Source organism: Mastomys coucha, unplaced genomic scaffold, assembly GCF_008632895.1.
Source record: "Mastomys coucha isolate ucsf_1 unplaced genomic scaffold, UCSF_Mcou_1 pScaffold5, whole genome shotgun sequence".
Taxonomy (NCBI): domain Eukaryota; kingdom Metazoa; phylum Chordata; class Mammalia; order Rodentia; family Muridae; genus Mastomys; species Mastomys coucha.
In genome coordinates, this window is record NW_022196911.1 from 57,143,123 (window position 1) to 57,167,682 (window position 24,560).

General features: G+C 44.4%; 1 protein-coding gene across 5 annotated transcripts in view; it reads left to right on the top strand.

Moving 5' to 3' along the window:
- Specc1 (sperm antigen with calponin homology and coiled-coil domains 1) overlaps nucleotides 1-24,560 on the top strand; it is a 293,053-nt gene that overhangs the window by 45,240 nt on the left and 223,253 nt on the right. The window contains exon 1 of one of the 5 annotated variants that reach the window (XM_031353955.1): nucleotides 24,123-24,216. The exons of the other annotated variants lie outside the window; for them this stretch is intronic. The gene's annotated coding sequence lies outside the window, so the exon portion shown is untranslated. Of the gene's footprint in view, nucleotides 1-24,122; nucleotides 24,217-24,560 lie in introns of those variants that run through there. 5 annotated transcript variants of the gene reach the window in all.

A 24,560-nucleotide genomic window follows, 5' to 3' on the forward strand; every position in this document is an offset into this window, starting at 1 on the left:
AGTCCCTTGAGCTCACGCGGTGGGAGGAGAGAACCTGCTGCCACAAGTTGTTCTTTGATGTCCACATGAACACTCTGGCACAGGCACAAGTATGTGTGCATGCACACACACTACACACACACGGCACACACAGAAAGTAAAATATAAAGAATATTTTTCAAAAGGGTCATTCAGTCATAATTGTCATGATTTTCCTCATAACTTAACTTTTTATTTAAACCCATGCAGTAGTTTTAGTAACTTGTATGACTGGGTCCTTCCAGTCACTCAGAAGTTCATGAAAAGCTGGGTGGTGTCTTTTTCATATTTATATTCACGGTAATTAGCATTGTGTCTGGAATACAGGATACAATAAAGATTTAGACTTTAGCCAGACATTACATACATCTAATGCTAGCTTTCAGGAGAGTGAGGCCGGAGTCTAGCCTGGTCTATACACCTTCTCAAAACCATATAAGTAATGCAAAACCCAAACAAAATAAACAAATAAGACTTGTACTTAAATTGTGCTAAGTAGATTCCACCCCAATCATGGCGTATATCTTTTTCCTTCCCTCCCTCCTTTCTTCCCTTCCTTCCTTCCTTCCTTTTTTGTTTCCTTCCTCCCTTCCTTCCTTTCTTCCTTTCTTCCTTCCTTTCTTTCTTTCTTTTTTCTTTCTTTCTTTCTCTCTCTCTTTCTTTTGCGGGGGTGGAGGGAATCAAAGGTAGGGATTTGCACGTGGTTCACCACAGAGCTGCACATCTCAGCCAATTCTCTTACTTTTCTAATGACTGAGTCAAGGATAGTAAAGTTGCATGGAAATGTTGACAGGCCATGGGCAGAACTTGCCTCTCCTGTGGAGTGGAAAACATTTCATTGGCTTCAGCATACTAAAAGACGCTATTCCCAGCTCTGTTCTTCTCCACAGTGCCAGTGAGGTGCTGCCATGTGATGCTTGTTGGGGCGGCCTTCAGAGCCTTGTGGCTCACCTCAGTGGGGAGTGGTGTGAAATGACTCTCTGCTCCGCAGAGGAGAGCTGTGCTTTCTTTCACTGACTTATATAACTTTACGACAGTCGTTGAATTTCTTTCCTGTACTTTTCATTGGGAGAGTGTGATAGCATCCTAAACAAACCATACCAAGGCATAAGAGCCACGGTGAGACCCTTCACCATTGTCTAAAAGGTTGCATGCTGCCCCATTAATATGTACATATACCTTTGCTGTTTTTTCATGTCGGCTTAAAAATAAAGAAAAAGGAGTAATGAGAAACATGCTGTGCACTGGTTAAATCAGAGCCGTGCTATGGTAGAGAGCGCAGTCATTGTGCCAGCCGTGAGGACTCCTCACTCCGTGTCCAGGGTTTGATTTTTTTCAGAAAGGAGCTGAAGTGATATTGAGTAAGAATTCCAAATGAGAGCTAGGTTCTGCGCTGAGACTGGGCCCGAGACTGCGATGACAATGGGACCGTCATGCCGTGTTGTTTTCAAACTCTTGAGTGGGTTTAGGCAGTTGGCACACGAACAGCAGATTCATTAACAAGCTGCATCTGTGAGGAGGAACAGAACCTAACGGGAAATACTGAGTGTTGAGCACAATGTCTACCACATAAGGGGTGTGTGTGCATGTGTGTATGTGTGTTCAAATGTGTTTGTATGTGTGTATGTGTCAGTATTTGTGTGTGTGCAAGTGTGTGTGCATGTGTGTATGTGTCGGTGTTTATGTGAGTGCATGTGTGTATGTGTCGGTGTTTATGTGTGTGCATGTGTGTGTGTTGGTGTTTATGTGTGTGCATGTGTGTATGTGTGTTGGTGTTTATGTGTGTGCATGTGTGTGTGTGTGTGTCGGCGTTTATGTGTGTGCAAGTGTGTGTGAATGGGTGTGCATGTGTATTTGAGTGTGGGTATAAATGAATGTGCATGAGTGCATGCATGTATGCATGTGTATATGAGTTCCAGTTTATGTGTGTGTATGGGTGTGTGTGTGTGTTTGTATGTAGGTATCTATGAATATGTGTGAATGCATGTATGTGTACATGTGTCTGTTCATGTGTATGTATGTATACATGTATGTGTATGTACAAGTATATATGTGTTCCTTGTTTGTGTTTCAGTGGGTATATAGGTGTGTATGAATGCATGGGCGGGTATGGTGTGTGTGAGTGTGTGGGTATGTGTGTATAAGTGTATGTATGCATGTGTATGTGCATAGACATACATGTGTATGCATCTATATGCCTACGTGTGTGCATGCATACTCTTGTTATGTGTGCGTGCGCATCATATGCATTTGTGTGTATGTGTGCATGCAAATGACTGTGTAGGTTCATGGTCAGGAAGAACATGTTCATTTCATCACTGCTATTTCAAAAATAAGATTTAATGAAAGATGTTGTTTTCTGAATTTAATGTCTTATTTCACGAAGTAACTCTCACAGGGTTGAGGGCAGAGTGCCAGTGCGGTGTGTGCAAAACCCTGGACTCTGCTCCATTTCAGCACCCTTCCTCCACAAAGTGTAATTCTTTGCCGGGAGTGGCGAGTTTATCTCCAGTCTGAGGCTACTTGGGAGACTGAGCCAGGAGGACCATCTGGGCCTAGAGTTTGAAAGCAGTCTAGGAAAGACTCCATCTCAAGAGAAAAGGAAAAGTCATTCTTGCTTGGGAATGAAAATCACAAACCTCCTCCCAGGAGGTTTTTGTCTGTTTTGCTTCTATTTTTATTGTTATTTTTTGCATTTACTTGTGAATTGCTTGTGTAAGTATTTGAGGGTGCACACACGTGTCACAGCACATGTGTGGAGTCAGAGGACAATGCGTAGAATTGTTTCTTTTCTTCCATCATGTGGGTCCTGAGGATTGAACTCACGTCCTCAGGCTTGGTGACCAGTGCCTTCCCCCTGAGTCATCTCAGCAGCCCACATTTCTGTTCTTCCAGGTCTCCTTTTTGTATGTGCCTTAGATCCCCTTTTATAGAGCGATTGCTGATACTGACATAATTACACATTTGTGGTCAGTATGTTGGCAGCTGGAGCTACATGGTGAGCTCTATCTCGAAATAAAACGAAACACTAAATAAAATATGTAAATAAATACAATCTTACAGTGCTGGCCGTCAGATACAGGGCCTTACACATACTGGGATTTTTCCTTTTCGTCTAGTTCTGAGATAGGCTCACACAGTGTGGCCCTGGCTGGCTACACACCGCTGAGGCTCCTCCCACCAAGACACCAGGCTCTGGCTGGTTTGCTGTTGCTGGTTTTGTCTTGTTTGTTTGTTTGTTTGTTTTTGTTTTTGTTTTTGAGACAGGGTCTCTCTCTATAGCTCCAGCTGTCCTGGAACTTAGTGTATTGACTGACCTGGAACTCTCAGAGATCTGCCTGCTTCTGCCTCCCAAGTGCTGAAAGTAAAGGTGTCTGGCTCTGGCTAGTTTTGTTGACTGAAGTCTCTTGTTTGTTTTTCATTTTGCAAGTGTCCTATGATAGACACTAGTCTCTTTCGTTGTTGCTGTTATAAACACCACTGCACACACACATCACCATGTCTGCACCTGCACACGTCACCTGTCTGCATCTGCACACACATGTGCTCCGGCAGTGGGAATACTCCAGATCACTGAGATGATATTTGGGGATTTTTCCAGTTGTTTCCCTGACACGTTGACATTGAGAGAATCCTCATCTCAGACTATCAGACTGCAGCCCTCTCCCTTGTCCTTTCACTAAGTACCATCTGTCACACACATCAGGACTACGCTTAAATAATTGAGTGTTCCTTTTTAAAGTTCCCTTCTTAGTGCTGCTGTCCTCTGTTTCTGTCCTTTTGCCTCCAGCTGCTGACTCTGTGTGTGTGTGTGTGTGTGTGTGTGTGTGTGTGAGAGAGAGAGAGAGAGAGAGAGAGAGAGACAGACAGACAGACAGACAGACAGACAGAGAGACAGACACAGAGAGCGAGCACATGTGTCCATGATCTGAAGGCCAGAAATTGACATCAGGTGTCACTTTGGCTGCTTTCCACTTTGTTAATTATATTTTTAAAATTTGTTTTTTATCTTATGTGTATGAGTGCTTTGTCTGTCTGTATGTTTGTGTACTACCTGTCTGCGTGGTGTCTGCAGAAGCCGGAGGAGGGTGTAGTATCCCCTGGAACTGGAGTTATGGATGGTGGTAAGCCACTGTGTTGGTGCTAGAAGCTGAATCTGCGTCAGCTGCAAAACTGATGAGTGCTCCTAACTGCTGGACTCTCTTTCCAGCCCCTGCTTCTTATTTTCTGAAGCACGGTCCCTTATTAAATCTGGAGCTCACCAATTCGGCAAGACTGAACGTCATGTCTCACCTACACCTGAGCCCCAATTGCTAGGGTTACAAATGCTTGAGGCTATGCCTGGCTCTTAAGTGCCTGTTGGTGACTGAAGTCAGGTCCTCATGGAACAAGACTTCATTAAAGGAGTCATCCCCCCAGCCCTTAGTGTCTCAGTTGGTCTTCTATTTCTGTGAAGAGACACTGTGAACACAGCAACACTTACAAAAGAAAGCATTTAATTAGGGGCGTGGTTATAGTTTCAGAGGTTTATTAGTCCGTTATCATCGTGGCAGGGAGCATGGTGGCATACAGATAGACATGGTGCTGGAGAGATTTTTGAGAGTTCCACACCCAGATTGGAAAGGCTGAGAGAGAGACTGAACCTGGGCTGAGTCTGGGCTTTTGAAACCTCAAAGCCTATCCCCAAGTGACATCCTCCCAACAAGCCACACCCACTCCAGCAAGCCACACCTCTTAGTCCTTCTCAAGTAGTATTGATTTTTTTCCCCCAGTGGGAGATGAGGAACACAGAACACAGTGTTTCTTGGCTGTCGATTAGTTTAGAGAAATCTGTAACTTGCTTAGGATCTAGGGAAGTGTCCATCAGTCTGTCAAATTCATCTTGTCCCTAGAGGAGAGCATCTGAATCTGTTGTTAGATTGAAGGCTGTTCACCACTTCATAGTAATTGGCTTTCTTTCTTTGAGTCATCTTGACTGAAGGGAGGGCAGATAAATGCTTTTTTTTTTTTTTGCCAGGTGCTGTGGGCACAGGCTTATTATTCCAGCTACTCTGGAGGCACAAGCAGAGAAGCACAGGTTCAAGACCATCTTGGGCTACATGATGAGATCCTATTTCATTCTGGATTTTGTTGTTGTTGTTATTTTAAGTTCCTTTATAAATATTGCCAGATGCGTACCATAAAGTCATACTTTGTACAGTAGTATATGACAGCATATAAAATTCAGCATGTTCAAAAGAGGACACAAGGAAAAGAAGTCCGCCTTCTGTCCAGTCTGTGAGTCCTTTGTTCCCATGAACAAAGGAAGAGAGAATAGTAGACATGAAGGATTGCCATGATGTGGGCAGAGACACTGTATACATTATCCATGGAGAATTCCTGAAGCCAGCATGGGCCTTCTTACCATACGCTCTACGAGAAATGGGAGGTCAGCTTCCTCACACTGTCACCAGCCAGGATCGTGTTCTAGCCAACTGTAGGCCCCTGTGCCACCTGCCCGGAAGAATGGCATGATAATTTGATGTCCTATATGAAAAGTGGCTTGAAGATCATACATGTTGAAGAGCCACTTGTGCTTCCCCTGACTTGTCTGTCTGTCTTCCCCTGACTTGTCTGTCTGTCAGCTTTCACATCCTGCCGTGGGTTATTGTGTTGTGTTTGTCGGTGCTCAAGCCTGGCAGTGAGTAAACACTGTTTGCCGGGTTCAGCCCGCGGCGATCATTTGACTGTGTCTGTGCTTACATTTCTACAGTGTGATAAAAGTTCTCCATCCTGAGACCCTGGCAGTCCGTTAGCTCTGTGCTTTCTTTCCTTTTGTTCAGTGTTTGCTGCTGCATGCCTCAGTGTGGTAGGAGTGTATAGCCAGGCTTCTTTTGAAAGCCTGTTCTCTCAGGACCGCTTACTGGTGCTTTTGGAACATCAGCATTAACGCAGACTAAGCTCCTGTAGGTGCTTGGACTTAATTCTTAGTCCAATCCATTGTGTGTGTGTGTGTGTGTGTGTGTGTGTGTGTGTGTGTGTGTGTGTATGTGTGTATCAAGCCATTCATTAGTAAGCTGTCCACTCGTGTACTAGCATCAAACTTTTTCAAATTCAGGCTAACTTTTTAGCCCTCAGCAGGGCAGTGCTGAGGATGGATATATCAGGGCCTCACACATGGTAGGCAAATACTTTACCACTGAGTCCCACCCCTACCCTAGGCTTAAAATAAACTTATTTTGAAGAAAAGCCATGTTCGAGGGGCCTAGGAGTATCTCCACGGTGAGATATTCTAGATTCATTTGGCAGTCTCTGCTACTGACCGTTAGGGGATGCTGGGGCCCTTACCTGTGTTGAGCAGGCCGTGCTGGCTGAAGTAAGTACTCTTGGTTGTCTGGTGGACATTCTCTTGCCGTAGTTCCTCAGTGCCTTACGACCGGAGATTGCAGGTACGATTGGCAGGAGAAATCGGTATGGCTGCTGTTCTGCACTTACTGTCATTCACTGGCCCAACCTAGGCTCACATCTGATAGCCTCGCCTAACACCCTTCTTCAGTTAGATTAGCAGCCATGAATGTTCTCCAGAAAAGAACTGGAAAAATTTAAGCCAGTGTATGAACATGATGGGGCTGGCAACAGACTTGAGAGCTGGAGAGCACATTTCCCTCCTTGAAGACCTGCGTCTCTGCTGACTGCTCTGCTGGGTATGGCATTCACGGCGCATGCAGAAAAACAAGCACATCATGCCCTAAGTAAGCATCTTGTTATTTCCATTTTTGTTTTGTTTGTTTGTTTTGTTGTTATTGTTCATTGAAACAGGGCCTCACTATATAACCTTGGCTGTCCTGATGTAGACCAGGCTGGCCAAAAACTCAGAGACTCTCCTGTGTCTGCCTTGGGAGTGTTAGGATCAAACGTGTGAGCCACCATGCCAAGCCATGTTTGCTTATTTCTTAAGTTCCGTCTTGAGCTTTTCAGCTTCTCTCTTTTAGCTATTTATATGAATATTTATTTTAGTACCTTTCCCCTCTCCCTTTTGATATTTCCGCTAATTCAACAAATATTAATTGCTACTGGTTCCATGATAGGCGGTGTTCTAGGTACGGACGCGTGCTAGAGAACAGGACAGATTGGAGGGAGATGTGCTCTTTCTGAGCTATAATCTCAGGTTGTAATCAGTGCTGTGGAGAAATGGAGCATCGTGGGTGTTATGTTGGAGCGCACTGGGTCAAGTATAGGAAGGGGTTGATAGAGTTAATAATCAGCTTTACTTAGTACTCACAAGTTATCATCGAGGCAGCTCTGGGAGAAAGGGAAAGTGTGGCTCTTCCCTATCTAAGACTTTATCATCTCAGCTCATCCACACGCAAGCTGTGTGGCCTTCAGCAGATTACTAACCTCTTATATCTCAGTAACCCAGAGGGGGAGATCAAGGGAGCTCATCGGAGCTTGCTAAGAATTCCGTGTGAGGCCCAGTTTATCCACATGCAAGCTGTGTGGCCTTCAGCAGATTACTAACCTCTTGGATCTCAATAGCCCAGAGCGGGGAGATCATGGGTACCTCATCAGAGCTTACTAAGAATTCAGTTTGAGGCCCAGCTCATCCACACGCAAGCTGTGTGGCCTTCAAGAGGTTACTAACCTCTTGGATCTCAATAATCCAGAGGGGGAAGATCATGGGTACCTCATCGGAGCTTACTAAGAACTCGGTGTGAGGCCCAGAGAGGTGGCTCGGTGGTTAAAGGCGCCTGCCACCGAGCCTTACCACCTGATTTTGACTTCCAGACTCATGTGATCGGAGGAAGAACCGCTTCCTGTACGAGTCCACACTTTCACAGTGGCATGAGTATACTCTTTCATGTCTCCCACAGATAAATGTAAACACTGAATCTGTTTTTGAAAATAACTAAATGGAACAACATAAACAAAAATAAATAAATAACCAAAACCCCAAACCCTAGAAAAGTGTTCTATCTTAATATAACTTTATTAACTTCATTAATTTTAACTAAAATATTACTAGCTTAATCACTTTGTTCAGTAATTTTTAAATAAAAAAAAGCTCTCCATGATTTCGATTATGTTTGGTATCATGTGGCTAATAAGATGTGATATTTCAAAGACAGCTCCTTTAAACAGCTGTTGATGCCTCTTGTCACCATGGTAACAGCTAAGATGGGAACTGCCGGTGTCAGCATCTTTATTTCCGTGAGTTGTCAGAGTTTGATGTTTACATCCTGCTGGCCAGATTTTGTTGCAGTCATGCAGAGCAGAGAGGTACTGAGCATTGTGTTTGAGCAGACTTCAGTAGATTTGGAAGGTCTTGTGTAGTGACGTGTAGTCACTTACATGCACACAGGCAAAACACCCAAACACATAAAATAAACGAACCTTAAAAATAAAAAAAAAAAAGCAGTAGAAGGAAACCTTAGACACTAGGTCATTGTGGCACTGTGGTTTCCTCTGCTCTTCTAGGTCATTGTCTCTGGGAGGTAAAGTGCCAGTCAGGAAGATAGCAGCCCCACAGGGAGGTTTTCCCACTGATACACATGCAATTTATTAAATCAGCTTACATTGAAATAGTATCAACAGCTACCTCACCTGAAAGGCCAACAACCCAGTAGTTGCTCAGTTGTGCCACAGCAGAGGAGCCTTAGAAGTCAGAGTTCAGGCCTGGCGAGATGGCTCAACGGGTAAGAGCACTGACTGCTCTTCAGAAGGTCCTGAGTTCAAATCCCAGTATCCACATGGTGGCCCACAAGCACCCGTAATGAGATCTGATGGCTTCTTCTGGGACAGCTGAAGACAGCTACTGTGTACTTATTCATAATAATAAATCTTTTTTAAAAAGAAGAAGAAGTCAGAGTTCTCACAGTGGCCACTTCTCACTGGAGAGCCCGAGAGCCTGGTGAGGACTCAGTGCATGGGCCTGGATACCTCAGCAGTCCCCGTCCGGCAGCTGAAATCCTGGAGGGTCCTCAGAGCTTCCCGGAGAGCCACTTGTCTTCAGCCAACAGTGCAAGCCCGATTCTTCTATCACTGAAGGAATCAGCCAATGGGAAGATGGAAGGTCAAGTGAGAAAAAAAGGCACTCATCTTCTTTGGCTTTTTTTTTTTTAAAAAAAGACTTACTTATTAATTTTATGTATATCAGTGCTCTATTTGTATGTACACCTGCATGCCAGAAGAAGGCATCAGGTCACATGTAGATGATTGTGAGCCACCATGTAGTTGCGGGGAATTGAACTCAGGACCTCTAGAAGAGCAGCTAGTACTCTTAACTGATGTGCCATCTCTCCAGCCCTCTTTGGCTCTTCTTTATCTGGGCTGCCTGCTGCCGGGAGCTACCCACCTACACTTGGGTGGGCCTCCCCACATTAATGAAGGCAAAAAGGACAAATCTTTAATCGAGGATCCCTACTCATATGATTCCAATTCATAGCACGTTGACATTAAGATCAACTGTCACAGCTGGGACCAAGGTCTCCCAGTGGTTAGTACAACATACCATGCATTGAAACTTAGATTGATTCTCCAGCTCCAGATGAGGCTCCTGAGTACAACATCATGGAAAAACCCCCAACTTGTCCCAGTCAGCAAGGCCTCTGCTGGGATTTTGACCCACAGAACCTGTGAAATAATGTATATTTTGTTTTAAGCTGTCAGAAGTCGAGAGCGATTTGTTAACGCAGCAGAAGGTAACCATTGCAGATGACTGACAAGCCTGTTTTTTCAGTCCAGTGAATTGCACTGATACCAGTAAACTCTTTGCTGCTCCTCATCCAACCTGTGGTCAAGTGCTGCTGCTTCCAGTCAGACCTGTTGATTTGGCCTTCAATGAATCACGGTGTCTCACCAAAACGTGCCATTGGGTTTGAGGCTCGTGAGGGCCATGGGCTTGTCCCTGGAATTACTCATCCTTTCTGACCAGGGCCTCCTGACTCTCTGGATGAGTCTTCTGCACCCTTCCAGCTCCCTACCCCAGGGACCTGGACCTGGATCTGTGCCTGTTTGGCTTGCCATGTCTCTGGTCTTCTTCTGAGCACTCAGCTGTCGTCCCAATGTTATCTTCCGTTTTCTAAGCCTCCTCCCCTCTTTCTCTCTTTGGAATAGAGTTTGCTTTTTTCTCATTCCGACTCTCCTTCACCAGGTCACCAGGAGACAGTTTTTAAGCTGCCCTCTTGCCTGGAAGCCCCAGTTTTTCAGTATTTACCGTCATACTACAGAGCCAGAAGCAAATATGGCCAAGAAATAAGAGTGAAGAGAAATCTATTGCCAGCAGTGGCAAGGGAAAACACGGGAGTTATTGTCAAAGCAAATGCTCTCAAACAAAGAGAGCATGGAGATTTTCCTGAAGGAACCTACACATGTTCATATAGGAAAACACTGTAGGGGCAAGAACATGCCTTTGCATACTCAGTGTAAGAGACACATGATTGCATGCTCATTTTAAGGTCATAGTTCAAGAATGTAAGATGGCAGACACATGCTTAGGTCAGTGACATGTTTGAAATGTTAAAATGATGGAAAAGAGCACTTCTGGGCATGCTCAGCTTGTGTCATAGAGGTGACAGAGGAGTGCCTCTGAGCATGCTCTCTTTTCTCCAAGAGGTTTCAGGTGAAACAAAAGGAAAAGACATTTTGAATGTATGTTAGCGTAGGAGTCATCTCCTGCAGGTCTCTGCCCCATTTACTGGCTTCCAGTACTTTGGTGTATCACTTGGAGATACAACATAGAAACTTGTTAGTTGGGCACAGAACTGATAGAAGGAGTGAGTGAGTGTGTGTGTGTGTGTGTGTGTGTGTGTGTGTGTTCATGGATCAATCTCCCACCGAAGGGGTGGAGGATTTTGGAGAACTGCTGGTCCTCAGTCTACCTTGGAGTCCTGAGGAAGCTGGTTCTAACAGCAGCTTCAAGAGAGATGAACTCGCCAGGCAGTGGTGGTGCATGCCTTTAATCCCAGCACTTAGGAGGCAGAGGCAGGTGGATTTCTAAGTCCGAGGCCAGCCTGGTCTACAGAGTTCCAGGACAGCCAGGGCTATGCAGAGAAACCCTGTCTTGAAAAAAAAAGAAAAAGAAAAAAAAAAGAAAGAAAAGAAAACCAAAGAGAGAGATGAACTTGACAGTGAGTGAGGACAAGCAAGCCAAAAGCAGTTTCCTTCTTCCACACCGTGTTATCTGGGCTTCCATCAGAAAGAGCCAACCACATTTAGGGTGGTTCTTCCTGCTTCAGATAATCTGGTCAAGACAGTGTCTTACAGGAGTGCCCAGTGCTTTGTATTTTAGTTGATTCTAGGCACAGTCAAACTGAGAACCAACATCAGCTATTATAGCCTTTCTGGTATACATTTGAGTTCTAGTCAATCCATGCTTACACATGCTACGAATTGTATTTTAATTTCTCTCCATGTGACTTTATACATCATCAAACCACATTGTTGTCTTTCCGAACTGATGTACGGCTGCAAAATTAAGACTTAGAAAAAACAAATTTTAACAAATAGAAGCACAAACTAATATGTAAATGCCAGTGAACCAATATTATGACTACATCATTTAACTCTGCTATAGACAAGTGGCCAGTGTCTGTAGTGTGGCCTTAAATAGACGCAAAGAAGAGTATAAATACAATAGTAATTCTTTCCAAGAGAGACACTGTAGGCATAATTTTACATTTTTCCCAACCTACTCTAATGAACCCTCAACCTCTCCTCTTGCCCACCATCCACCAGAGGTAGTGGAAGAGAAGAGTTACCAGGACACAGAGGAGAGAGACCTGTTTAGAAATAGTTCTTTGGGGGAGAGTCCAATCTTTGTTGTCGGGATATCAGCAGTTCAGTGCAGTAGCAAACACCAAATACAAATCAGCAGCTGCAGCCTGGTCCTCTCGGCAGTCACCACACATGAACCAGCAAGGGCAGGTCAATCCAGAAGAAGCCACGGCAAGCTTCATCAATGGGCTGGATCACAGAAGTGGCAAGAAGCCACAGGAACTTCACGAGAAGTTCTTTGGCGAGTTTCTCTAAGGCAACATCACAAGTGGAACTCAGCAAAGCAATGTAGGGCGAACCAATACATGCTTGTCGTTAGCAAAAAATAGCGAGGCGGAGCAAAGCAAATCAATGCTCTCACTCCCACTGTCTGTGGGGTCACGTTTATATTCCTTCATCATGCATCCTTTCGTCTGTTTGCTACAGCCAAACATCCTTTCACCTGTGTCTGCTTCTGCTTCAGGAAAACAGGCTTTCACCTTTGGGCCCCAGCAAAACATTATTTGACATAACTGACTTGCTCAAGAATCCAGAAGTTTCCAGTTCAAGATATAAAATTGAGAGTGGGTGTGTGCATGGGGAGGGATGAGGGGGAAATGAGGGTTACGTGTGATCATATTTCATTATATAGATACATGGAATTCTTGAGAATAATGAAAAAATGAAAAGAATACAACAGCATTCCAGTGAATATAACTTTATACCTATATATGTGAAGTATGTGTGAATAGGTTTGTTTCTTTTGAACATCATACCACTTATTATGTATTCATATTTTAATGATTAAGACAGAGTCTCAGTGTATACTGTATTAGTTACTTTTCTGTTGCTGTGACAAAACACCATGACCAAAGGAACTTACAGAAGGAAGGCTTTATTTAGCTTTTTGTTCCAGAGGAACAAGAGTCCATCTTAGCAGGGAAGTGAGCAGCAGGCAAGATGGCTGGAGTAGCAGCTGAGAGCTTATAACTTGGGCCACAGACACGAAGCAGAGATGTGGGATTTCTGGGATACTTCACTTTAGGGATTATAGCTTCTGAGTTGTGCTTTTTAAGTATATGGCTCTTCCCACACAGGCTGTCTATGAAGGTTGGGTAGACTCTCATCGCTATGTCCTTTGGGATTCTTGGGTCTTCTGCTATCTAGTTAATCATTGCTCAGGATTCCTCACCAACAAGGACTGTGAGGGACTGGTTTTTGTTTTTGTTGTTTTTAATTTTGTGTGTGTGCCTTTGTGTGTGTGTGTGTGTGTGTGTGTGTGTGTGTGTGTATGTGTGAGGTAAAATTAGGTGGTCATGGAAGCTGGAGGCATTGGATCCCTTTGGAGCTTGTGTAAGAGGCAATTGTAAGCCTGCTGATGTAGGTCCTGGGGACAGAACTCCAGTCCTCTGGAAGTGCTCTTATCTGAGCTGTCTCTTCAGCCCCAGGACTTTTTTCCTAAAATACTTTTGGAAATTGTAATGGCTATTCCTGGTTGTCAGCTTGACCATATCTGGAATGAACTACAATCCAGAATTGGAGGGCTCACCTGTGATTCATATCTAGAGGCTGGAAGACAGAGAAATTTCTGACCTGGATCTTGGCATGGAGAACTTAAGGCATAGTATTTATGAAGAGCTTAGGCCCAGGCAAGGTAGTACACATGCCTTTAATTCCAGGAGACTAGGTCAAGGAGATCTCTGAGTTGAAGGTCAGCCTGGGACAAAATAAGTCCCAGATCCAGGTGTAGTGGCACACACCTTTAATGTGGGCCGCACTTTCTGCTGGAGACCTACATAAGGACACTGGATGAAGGAAGATTCGCTCACTCTTTTTCACTGCTTGCACTTACTTGCCAGCACATCTGTTGGAATTTACTTCTACAGAAGACCATCTGAAACCACTAGGCTTGTGGGACTGAGCAACTACGAGACTCTTGGATTTCCAATTCACAGCTGACCACTGTCGGGGAGTTGGATTACAGACTGTAAGTCATCATAACAAATTCCCTCACTATAGAAGGACTTTCCATATGCTCTGTGACTTTAGAGAACCCTAACTAATTACAGAAGTTTTTTTTCTGTTACTGGTCATACAATACTTTCTAGTATGTAAATCATTGATTTTGATCTTATTTTTCTTTCATTTGTTCAACACTGAGTAACTTGCCATGTGCTGTGTACTGTGGAGCAGGACTTTTGCTCTCAGGCTAACATGGAGTGGCTTCCACCCTGTATACTCTTGCTTACTTTTCCATCATTCCTGTTTCTTAGACTGACTGTGTTTCAGACCTACAGACTATTTTCAGTCTGTGTCCTCATTTTGGATTTTGCTCTCCAGTGTGAACACAGTAAGAACTGTGGCATCCACCCTTTGCGTGAGAGCTTAAAAGTTCTATTTTGTTTTATCCTTTTCAGTTTCAACACACAACAATACATTTCCTAAAATTCAAAAATACAGGTTGGGGATATGACTCAGTGGTTAAGAGCACTGGGCACTCTTCCAGAGGACACAGGTTCAATCCCCAGCACCTACAGGCTGCCTCACAGCCAACCTTAGCTCCAGCTCCAGGGAGTCAGTCCAACAGCCCTTCTGAGCTCAATCATATGCATGGTGCACAGACACACAAGCAGGCAAAGTACCTGTGCGTGTGTGTGTGTGTGTGTGTGTGTGTGTGTGTGTGTGTGTGTAAAATTAGCATGAGTAAATCTTTAGAAATAAAAAAATAGTAATTTTTTAAAAAACAAATATAGAAACACTGAAATATAAAACATCTTCACCATTTTTACTCTGCTGACCTCAAGGGCCATGCAGACCAGCTCAAACTCATGGGGATCCTCATGCCTCAACCTCCTCAGCTTTCTGAGTATTAGGTTCATAGGCGTGCTTAGTTTATTCCTCACTTTTGATTATACTTACACAAACACATACACACACAAACACACACACACATGCAAACACATACACACACAAACACATACACACATACACACACATACATACACTTACACACACAAACACATACACACACAGACACACAGACACACACACATATCCATCCTTTGCCTTTTTTTCTGTTGGACTCCGTTTCTTCTTGAGTTAATTTTGGTCGTCTGTGTTTTCATAGAAAACGATCAGTTGTGCTTGGTTTAAAGACCATGTATATAATTTATGCCCTCTTTCTTGTTTCTAATTTGGTTTTTTTTTTTTTTCCTTTACCTTGATTAGATTTTCAAAGGTAATCTCTTGTTAATCCCTTTGAAGCACCCTGTACTTCTGTCAATCTCCAAGGCTGACTTTCAGAATCTCATTCTGTTTGGTTTTCTGGATGCACTGCCAGCATCCAGAAAGGCTCTGTTCCTTTCTGTGGTTCCTGGGGTCCCTTTCTGCACATCGACAGGTTCGAGCACAGCTGTCACAGGCTGAGAGAGACAGTGTTAAGTCATCCCCTGTCCTCCTTCCACCCTTCCCACTCACCTCTACAAGCACATCTGTAATCCCAGCACTCAAGAGGCTGAGAGAGGCGGGGTTCATAAGTGGGAGACAGCAAACCGACCAACTGACAAGCACAGGTAGTTCAGAATCAACTAAGACACGAGGTGTCAGGAGCCAGAGAAACTGAGGTCAGACTGTTGCCTTTTACTGATGGTGGAGGCTGGTTTTGAAAGTAATGACAACAATCGATGTCTCTGAAGTAAGAGGACCTTGAGGAAAGTTGGCCTTTCATTTCTGTTTGGGGACCCAAATAGAAATAGATTAAACAAATAAAGATATGCTGGTGGTCCCAGGCTGGGGGCGGGGGTGACAGTCAAGGACATATTGGTGGAAGGACATGATCTTGGCTTGGGAGTCGTCAGAGAAGTAGGTGTGGTGTGGGACCAGCAGGAGAGAAAAAGAACCAGGGAAGAGGGAGGGGCCAAAGGCTTCAACTCCCTGAGAGCCAATGAGCCAGGCTCAGGGTGAATATGGTAATGGAGCTTGGTAAGAAGAACAACAGGAGAGCATCATATATCCTGGATCTTAAGATTAGAAAGTGTGACAGATGGTCACATCCTCAAGTCAGACCATGGTTGGGGCCATTCTAGTTTACACTCTTCCTAAACTAGCTCAGCGTCTGTTTTGTTTTGTTGTTGTTGTTTGAGGGCGGGTTGCTTTGGTTTTTTTGTTTTTTGTTTTGTTTGTTTGTTTGTTTGTTTGTTTTGTTTTTTCGAGACAGGGTTTCTCTGTGTAGCCCTGGCTGTCCTGGTACTCACTCTGTAGACCAGGCTGGCCTCGAACTCAGAAATCTGCCTGCCTCTGCCTCCCAAGTGCTGGGATAAAAGCGTGCGCCACTACAGCATCTGTTTTAGAATCCAAAAAAGTACCTGATCTCTTGTTCCCGGCTAGTGAAAAAAACTCTAATCTATATAGCCTGGGATGGAAGCTCAGTGTAGCTGGCAGGTGTGGAATGCCAGGAGCAGAGGGAGGGTGGTCCCTGCTGGGTGGGAGGACCGAGGAGGACCTGTCGATGGAGACAAACACATCTGACCCCCTGCAACCTTTGAAGGTCGTGCTGCCTGACCTCAGAGAGTGAGTTCACCTGGCGTCACAGCAGTGCTTTTGTAAAAATGCAAACTTCGAAACACACTGTGGCTTGTCAGTAGGCATGCTTCTTGCTCCTAGGCATGTATTTATAGAGCGAGCTTTGCTACATGATAAACTTTGTCTCCTAGCTCTTAAGATGTCGGCCTCTGCAGCCATCCCTTGCCCAGCCTGAGGAGTCTCCCTCTGTAATTAGTTTTCTCTGTGTAATTTCGGACTATGAAATGTGATGCTTTAGAGTGAACTTAAAGTGATCTGAAGAGATGTTTTGGTTCACAGAGAAGTCAAGTTCCTCTGAGCAGGTACAAGTGTTTGTAGACAGACATTATGGATCTCACAAAGGACAGCACTGTATAATTGGATCTTTAAATGTCACCGATAGATCTTGAAATGTCACCTAAAGTGTCTCGAGTTACAGGCTCTGAGAGCAACAATGTTAGGAAAGGGGACCCAGATGCAGGACCCGTTCACTGGGAAGTCTTCTAGTCATTGGGCATACCTTAGAGAAAGGTCAGGGAGCCTCTGGCTCTACTCTCCTCCATTTTGCATTCTGGTATGAGGGGTAGCAGTACTCCACCATGTCTCACTGTCTAGTCATGAGCTGGGAAGCCATGGCTCCAGTGACTGTGGGCTGAAGCCTCCAAAGATAAACCTTTCTCTCCTTTAAGCTGATTACCCCAGGTATTTTGTTATGGTAACAGAAAGTTGGCAAATGGATATCATTCTGTACTCTGACAATTTTCAGATTTTGTCTACACTAATGTAAGTGTAATAATCATTGCGAACTGTGGTTCTCAACCTGTGGGTTATGACCCCTTTCACAGGGGTCATATGTCAGATATCTTGCATATCAACTATTTACATTAGGATTCATAATAGTAGCAGAGAATTACTGTTATGAAGTAGCAATGAAATAATTTTATGGGTGAAGGTCACCAAAACATGAAGAACTGTCTCGGTGTGAGGAAGGTTGAGAACCACGCTCTCACCCACTGTCTGTTAATAGACACTGGATCCACTTCTGGCTAGATGAAACCTGGAAAGTTGTGAAGATTTTACCCCCTCTCCCCAACCCCAGGGTGCCCTGCCATTCTGGACCATCAGATTCTTCTCAGTCCCTCTCTGCTGTCACTCGGAAGTCCCCAGGACACTTTTTCTGAGTCTTTGTAAAATTAGTCCAACATCTGTTTGACACTCATGCAGAATCACTTTCATTCCCTGACTTTGTCCTAGTTATTTTTAGGGTTGATAAATTTATTTTCCAGCAGCAAAACAGAACATTTTTTAAGGTTTGGTTTGGGCGAGGATCTAGGAAATTCTTGTTCTTTGGAGATTGGGTAGGTTTCTCACTGAGACATGAACTTAGCCCAGGCAGCTGTTGCTGCAGCTGCAGGGCACTGGTTTGGGCTTGGCCTCCTGGGTGTTCTCCAGCCTTCATGCTCGTGGGCTCCTGAAGTGGAAACTTAAGGGTTCTTTGGAGAGTCAGTTGTGTTGGACTGTGTTTTGCTGGGGCAAACACATGAAGGAGTGTTTTCCTGAAGTGGACACAGATGAAAGACTAAGACAAACTCATGAAGGAACGAACGTTTGGCTGAAACAGACACAAGAGAAAGGATGTTCTGTTAAAGCAAGCACATGAAAGGACACATGATGGAAGATTCTTTGCTAACAACACTCGTGTATTGGTCCACCTTACATTGTGTAATTGAGCTGCATTTGTTGAGACTCCGTAGAAAGAAACACACCAAAGAAGACTTCTGGTGGTGTGCTGCAGTTTCTTGCCACTTCTGTGGACTAGGGCTGATTGGGAGATTAATGTCAGCTGAGACAGACACACATACTGAGGTAAGACCTGTGGAGGACACATGATGTTTGGAAGGACAGTGACAGAGGCAGAGCTAGGATCGCTTATAGAGCTAGCTGTGCAACGCTTGTAGGTCTTGAGTTTTCTCTGATCTTCACTTCACTGAGAGAGGCACAACCAAGAACTTATAGCATTCCTCCCTGGTCCTGCCTGGTGACTCCAGCCTAGGCTGAGGCCTGACCTGTCTCTGCTAGGTAGTGCCACCACTGCTGATTCCTGTTTGCTATGCCAACTCTACCCAACTGGACTGCTGGTGTATCTGTGAAGTGTTTGTGAGTGGATGGAGCTGCCACTGCTGACCTATGAACTGAATTGCAGATTTCCAGACAACACAGATGGGAGTTGCTCCAAAGAACCTTCCTAAACAGGTCCCCCTTCCCTCCTCCACCCCCTATATCCTTTCTTTTCCACTACTTCTGGTGGGTGGTGGACTACAAGGGAGGTTAAAATGTTTAAGAACCATCCTTAAAAGTAAGATCTGAAAAAAATTAAAGTTATGGATGTCTCCGAGTGGTATGGTTGTCAGTCTCCTCAGAAATGGCTGCAGTGCGTGCAGAGGAAGTCAACCACTGTTACAGTTAAGAAAGCCTTTCTCAGTCTGGTTGAGCTTGCTTTCTGCAGTATAAGCGATGGGGTTGTACAAATAGCCTCTGATGCTGTCGGGGTACATAAGCAACATCACCTTAACAGTACAGCGTTTACTGTTACACAGTGCCAGCCCTCCCCCAGCTCTTACATCTTAAGCAAGTGGCCAATACCATCTGCTGAAAGTCTAATTGTTAATAAAAAGAGACAGATAAAAACATTAACATTCACTGTTTATCACTATATAGATAAATGCAAATGACCACGAGTACTGCCTTTCTTGAAGAAGTCTTAGACAAAAGAAGCAATATCTTCCATTAGTAAATTCTCTTGTTCTAAAGTAGTTGTTAGGCATGGTGGTGCACACCTCTAATATCAGCACTCAGAATACAGAGGCAAGAGGATCTGTGTGAGTTTGAAGCCAGCCTGGTCTACAGAGTGAGTTCCAGGACAGCCAGCACTACACAGAGAAACCCTGTCTCAAAAAAAACCACAGTAGGACAGGGGGAAGCATTTATGTTCTATAGATAAAAATTATGTAAATAAAATGTTACTCCACCAAATTGTCAAATAGTTACTGTACTGTAGAAAATTTTAAAAAGTTTTTCTGTCACTGCATTAGTCAGTGAGAATCTTCATTTTTTCTCTCTTTCTTTCTTTCTTTCTTTCCTTCTTTCTTTTCTTCTTGTTTATTTACTTTTAAAGATTTAATTATTGTATATATGTGAGTACACTGTTACTCTCTTCAGACACACCAGAAGAGGGCATCAAATCCCATTACAGGTGGTTGTGAGCCACCATGTGGTTGCTGGGAATTGAACTCAGGACCTCTGGAAAAACAGTCAGTACTCTTAACCCCTGAGCTATCTCTCCAGCCCCATTTGTTTGAGACAGGATCTCTCTGTGTAGCCCTGGCTATCCTGTAACTCTATTTGTACATCAGGCTGGCCTACCTCTGCCTCCCAAGTGCTGAAATTAAAGGTGTGTGGCACAACTGACCAGCTAAGAATCATTTTTAGTAAATATAAATGTGGGCTCTTACCGTTTATGATCTGCATTTTCCAAAAGTATTAGTCATTGTTCAAGATCACAAATTATTTCCAATATTACCTTTTAAATTAAGATAGAATTCACTTGCCAAGTAATTCAGACCTTAAAAATCATCCGTTTTCTCTGTTAGAGCAAGATTCCTGAGTGGTGTCCCATGCTGCAGTACAGAACAGGCCTGTTCAGGAACTGTGTACCCGCAACACAGGCTTCGGTGACACTCTGCTGGGGAAGGAGCAGTTCCATCTCTGTGTTGTGTATAGCAACTGTAACCCCAGGACTGGAGGATTGGTTGCCCTCTTCTGGTCTCTGTGGGTACTACACACATGATGAAGAGAACCCTTGTAGGCAAAACACCCATGCACATATAAAAGTAAAATACATATATATTCTTTGTTTGTTTGTTTGTTTGTTTGTTTTTTGAGACAGGGTTTCTCTGTATAGCCCTGGCTGTCCTCAAACTCACTCTGTAGACCAGGCTGGCCTCAAACTCAGAAATTCTCCTGCCTCTGCCTCCTAAGTGCTGGGATTAAAGGCGTGAGCCACCACTGCCCGGCACATATATTCTTAAAGTTGATTATTCGGAGTATAGCTGAGGATCCTGTCTTCAGAGACATCTCCAAAGCAATTGTCTCCAACCTATATGTGCCTGCTAAGCTCTGTGCACAGCTGCATTGCTGCGTGAGCTGCTCCATCCATGGGAGGTGGTCAGACACCAAGGAGGACTGAACTCCTGACCCAGGTTGAGACCTACCCTTCGACTCCTAACAGATAGCTCATGACTGGATTTTTTTTTTTTGAAACAAGATCTCTTTGTGTAGCCCTGGCTATCCTGGTATTTAATGTAATCCAGTCTGGCCTGGACCTCATACAGATCCTCCTATCTTATATCACACAGGATGCCTGTCCTTAAACCTTACTTTTTCAAGTAAGTAAGGTTGAATTTTAAAAAAAAAAACAAACCAACATTTATTTTATGTGAGTATGTGTGTGTGTGTGCTGGCACATGCACACCTGAGGATAACCTGTAGGAATGGGTTCTCCCCTTCCACCAGGGAGGCTCTGGGAAACTCAGGCTGTCAGGCAAGCCTGTGACCCTGGATGCTGATACACCTTGCTGGCCGACCCTTTCAGAATTTCCAGTGATGCTTTGCAGTTAGCAGTGAGCACGTCTTATTTATTTGTAAACACTGTAGTATTTTAAATGCACATACGTGTATGCTTATGTCATGTATGAGTGGGTACACATACTTATATATGGTGTGTGCACAGGTACGTGGAAGCCAGAGGACAACTATTCCCAGGAAGGCTGTTCATCTCTTCAGAGACAGGGTCTCTCATTAGTCCAGAGTTCTCCAGTTAGGCTGGACTAACTAGGCAGCAAGCCTCAGGGATTCTCCCGTCTCTGCCTTTTTAGTGCTTGAATTACGAGCTCGAGCCACCATGCCTGGCATTTGTACAGTGGTTCAGGGAATCAAACTGCATTGCTGTGTGAGGTCTTTTCTGGATAAGCACATAACCACGGAGCCGCCACTAAAATGAATTGTTTTCTGGGGGTATCAGGAGTTCCTACCGTAGGGGTATAGATGCACAACTGATGCTGTGCCTCAGTCTTGCTTGCTGTGACCTCACTGTGGCCTCTGGGCTGTAGATACACCCGTTCATCTCATGTCAATAGGTGGTTTATGGGGCCCTCTCCTTTCTTCTCTTGCCTGAATTCCCGACTAAAACCTCCAGTGCACTGTTGACTAGATGTAGGGAGGATGGAGAAATCTGGTCTTGTTTCTCCTCTCAGGAGAAGGATTTCCAGTGTTCACATTGTGTACGATGTTGGTTGTGGGCATTTTGTAGTTACCCTTTGCCATGTTGAGGACATTCCGTTTTATTCCTAGTGGCTAAATTTTATTTTCTTTTAAATCATAAAAGTTTGTTGGGTTTTTTTCAGGTTTTTTTTCAATATTTGTTGAAACGGTTGTGTGGGTTTTCTCTTTTAGTCTTTTAATTTGAATTATGTTGTCACTGTTAATCAGAATTATGTCTGATTCTCATTTGTGATAATCAATCTAAAATTCCTGCCATAAATTTCCTCCGGTCATGGCATAATATCATCTGTATACACTGCTAGATTTAATTTCCTCTTGTTCTGTTCAGCAGTCTGTTTTGCTGTTTGGTTTGTTTTTAGGCACTAAGACTCAGAGCCCTGTGAATGCCAGGCAACTTCTCTACCACTGAGCTGTGTCCCCAGCTACTGTTATTTAGGTCTTTAACGATGCTCAAAAGCTCACATGACAAAAGCTTTATCTCTAGCTCAGAAGTGTTGAAAGATGGGGCCTTTGGGACTGGGCAGTGGATGCCCTGACCTTGTGGGTGGATTAATTGATTTGTGCATCTATAACTGAAGAGGCTTTGAGAGATGGTGGGAGATGCAGGAAGTGGAGCCTGATTGGGGAAATTAGATCATTAACAGTACACTCTTTAAAAAATAAATGTTACCTATTATTATTATATGTATTTGTGTGTGTATGTATGTATGTATGTACGTATTTGTGAGTGTGTGTGTATGTATGTGTGACTGTGTGTACACTAATGCTCGGAGGGGGCATGGGGTGAAAGTCAGAAGACAATGTAGATTTGGTTCTTCCTTTCATGTTTGTGCGTGCCCTGGGGATCCGACTCAGGCCTGTCAAGCGTGGACAGCAAACGCCTTTACCTCCTAGCCATCTCACTGGCTCTGGGATCCTGTTCTTGGAGGCTCATCTTGATGCCAGCCCTTAGGGTCCTCTGGCTTTTCTAGCTGCCACGAGGAGATCCACTTGGCTCAGCCATGCACTCACTCTCTGCCATAGCACAGGACCAGAAACAATGACCCGAGGCAGCTGCGGACTGAATCTCCTGAAGCTCTGCGCCAACAAAACCTTTCCTCCGTTAGCTTGACTTTGTGAGGGATTTTGTCATGACAGGAATCGGGCTAACACCTTCAGTGCAGGTGCAGGGCCAAGTATCTTTTCAGACCAGTGCATAAGGGTGAAGTATCTGGATATATTGTAATGTGATCAATTAGACCTTTAAATTGCTTTATTCGTTGTCGTCTATTATCAAGGTCATCCTGACCACAGTTGTTCACACAGCTTTGTGTATACCTAGTCATTATTTTTGTCATGTCCGTGATCAAATGCCCAATAGAGGTAGCATAACGGAGGAAGGGCTTGATTTAGTTCACTTGGGCTGGTCTCAGTTCACCACATGCATAGGACCTCATAGCTGCTTCTGTATATGGTAAGGACCGGGCGTTAGAACAAGCTCCAGCTGGAACCAGAATCCAGTATAACTTTCAAAGATCACCTCCAGTGATTGCAGCCAAGCCCCATGCCCTAAAGGTTTCACAATGTCCCAAAACATCACCCCCAGCCAGGGGCCAAGTGCTCGAACTCGGGAGCCTGTGGAGGTACCTCACCCTGAGGCGGTTACAGCATTCACTTATGGTTACTGCATTTGCACCAGGGGCCAACTGAACCAACGGCTGTGCGTGCATGTCTGTTCGGCCCATCTTGTCACTGGCTTTTCTATTTTATTTACAGTGGAATCCGCCTCATTTTCCCAGGCTGTTTTCTTGGTGTTAACCATCACAGAATTTCCTGTGCATTTGCTCCAAAGTCTTGTTGCCCAAAAGGGGCAGCAGTAGCGGGCACAGGGGTTTGCTGAGTTTATTTGGAGGCTGGGGGGCCACGAGCCAGGTGTTATGAGGAAGGATGTATCATTTGGGAGCTTTGTGAATTAAAAATTAAGTATGAACTTATTTATTTAGGATTAAAAAAGAAATCACAATAAATTTCTGAAGGTGCTGTGGCTAACACACAGGCTTCAGATGGCTTCAGACCTTTCCATCGAGTCCAGAGTACAGCCTGCTTTGAAGAGCTTCCTGGTTCCTGACTTCCTGTCAACCCAGAGCTCCACAGACAGCAGCACTCACGAGGGCCCCGAAGCTCGAGGGCAGACTGCCTTTTTCTTTTGGTTCGATATCTCAGGGTGTTTGTACTTGCTCTTGTGGGTTGAGGAAGTTCCCTTTTATTCCTTCCCAGCCGACATCTTTACATTTTTAATTTTGGAGAAGTCTAAATTAAATACTTGGCACCCAGTCAGAGAGAAATTTGATTTTGCATCATGTGTATATGTGAACTTGTAGGGGGGGGGTGGGTGGGAGGGGGAGAGGGAGAGGGAGAGGGAGAGGCATAGGGAGTAGAGCCCGCCTGCTTCCTGAGCAGGCCTTGCCCAAGCGCTGGCTGAATGTGGTTTTCCTCTCAGACAGCAACTGGCTCAGAATAGAGCAGTGGCTTTACTCACTGAGTGAGGCAGGCAGCTCCCAGGAGGGAAGAGAAGCCGTGGGCCTTGCAGTAAGTACAAAACTGGTTATTATTTAAGACTGGGGTGAAAGATCTTAAGGGGATGGCTGTGACTGGAGGAGAGATCTTGCTGCACCCGTAGACCTGAAGATGCTCACACAGCAGCCGTGTTGTCTTCTGTTGTGCGGGGACCGCGGAAGCCAACACTACTTGGCTACTTTGGGGGCTGATTGTGCATTTGATACTCATATACTATCTTGGGAGGAAAACGGTCTTCTTGTGAGTCATTCTTTTTCCCCCATCATGCAAAGTCAGGATGATTCATGCTCAAGCTACTGTATAAACGTCTGCCAAGAAGCCTTCTCCCTGGGCGCTAGTCACTAGACATGCAGAGC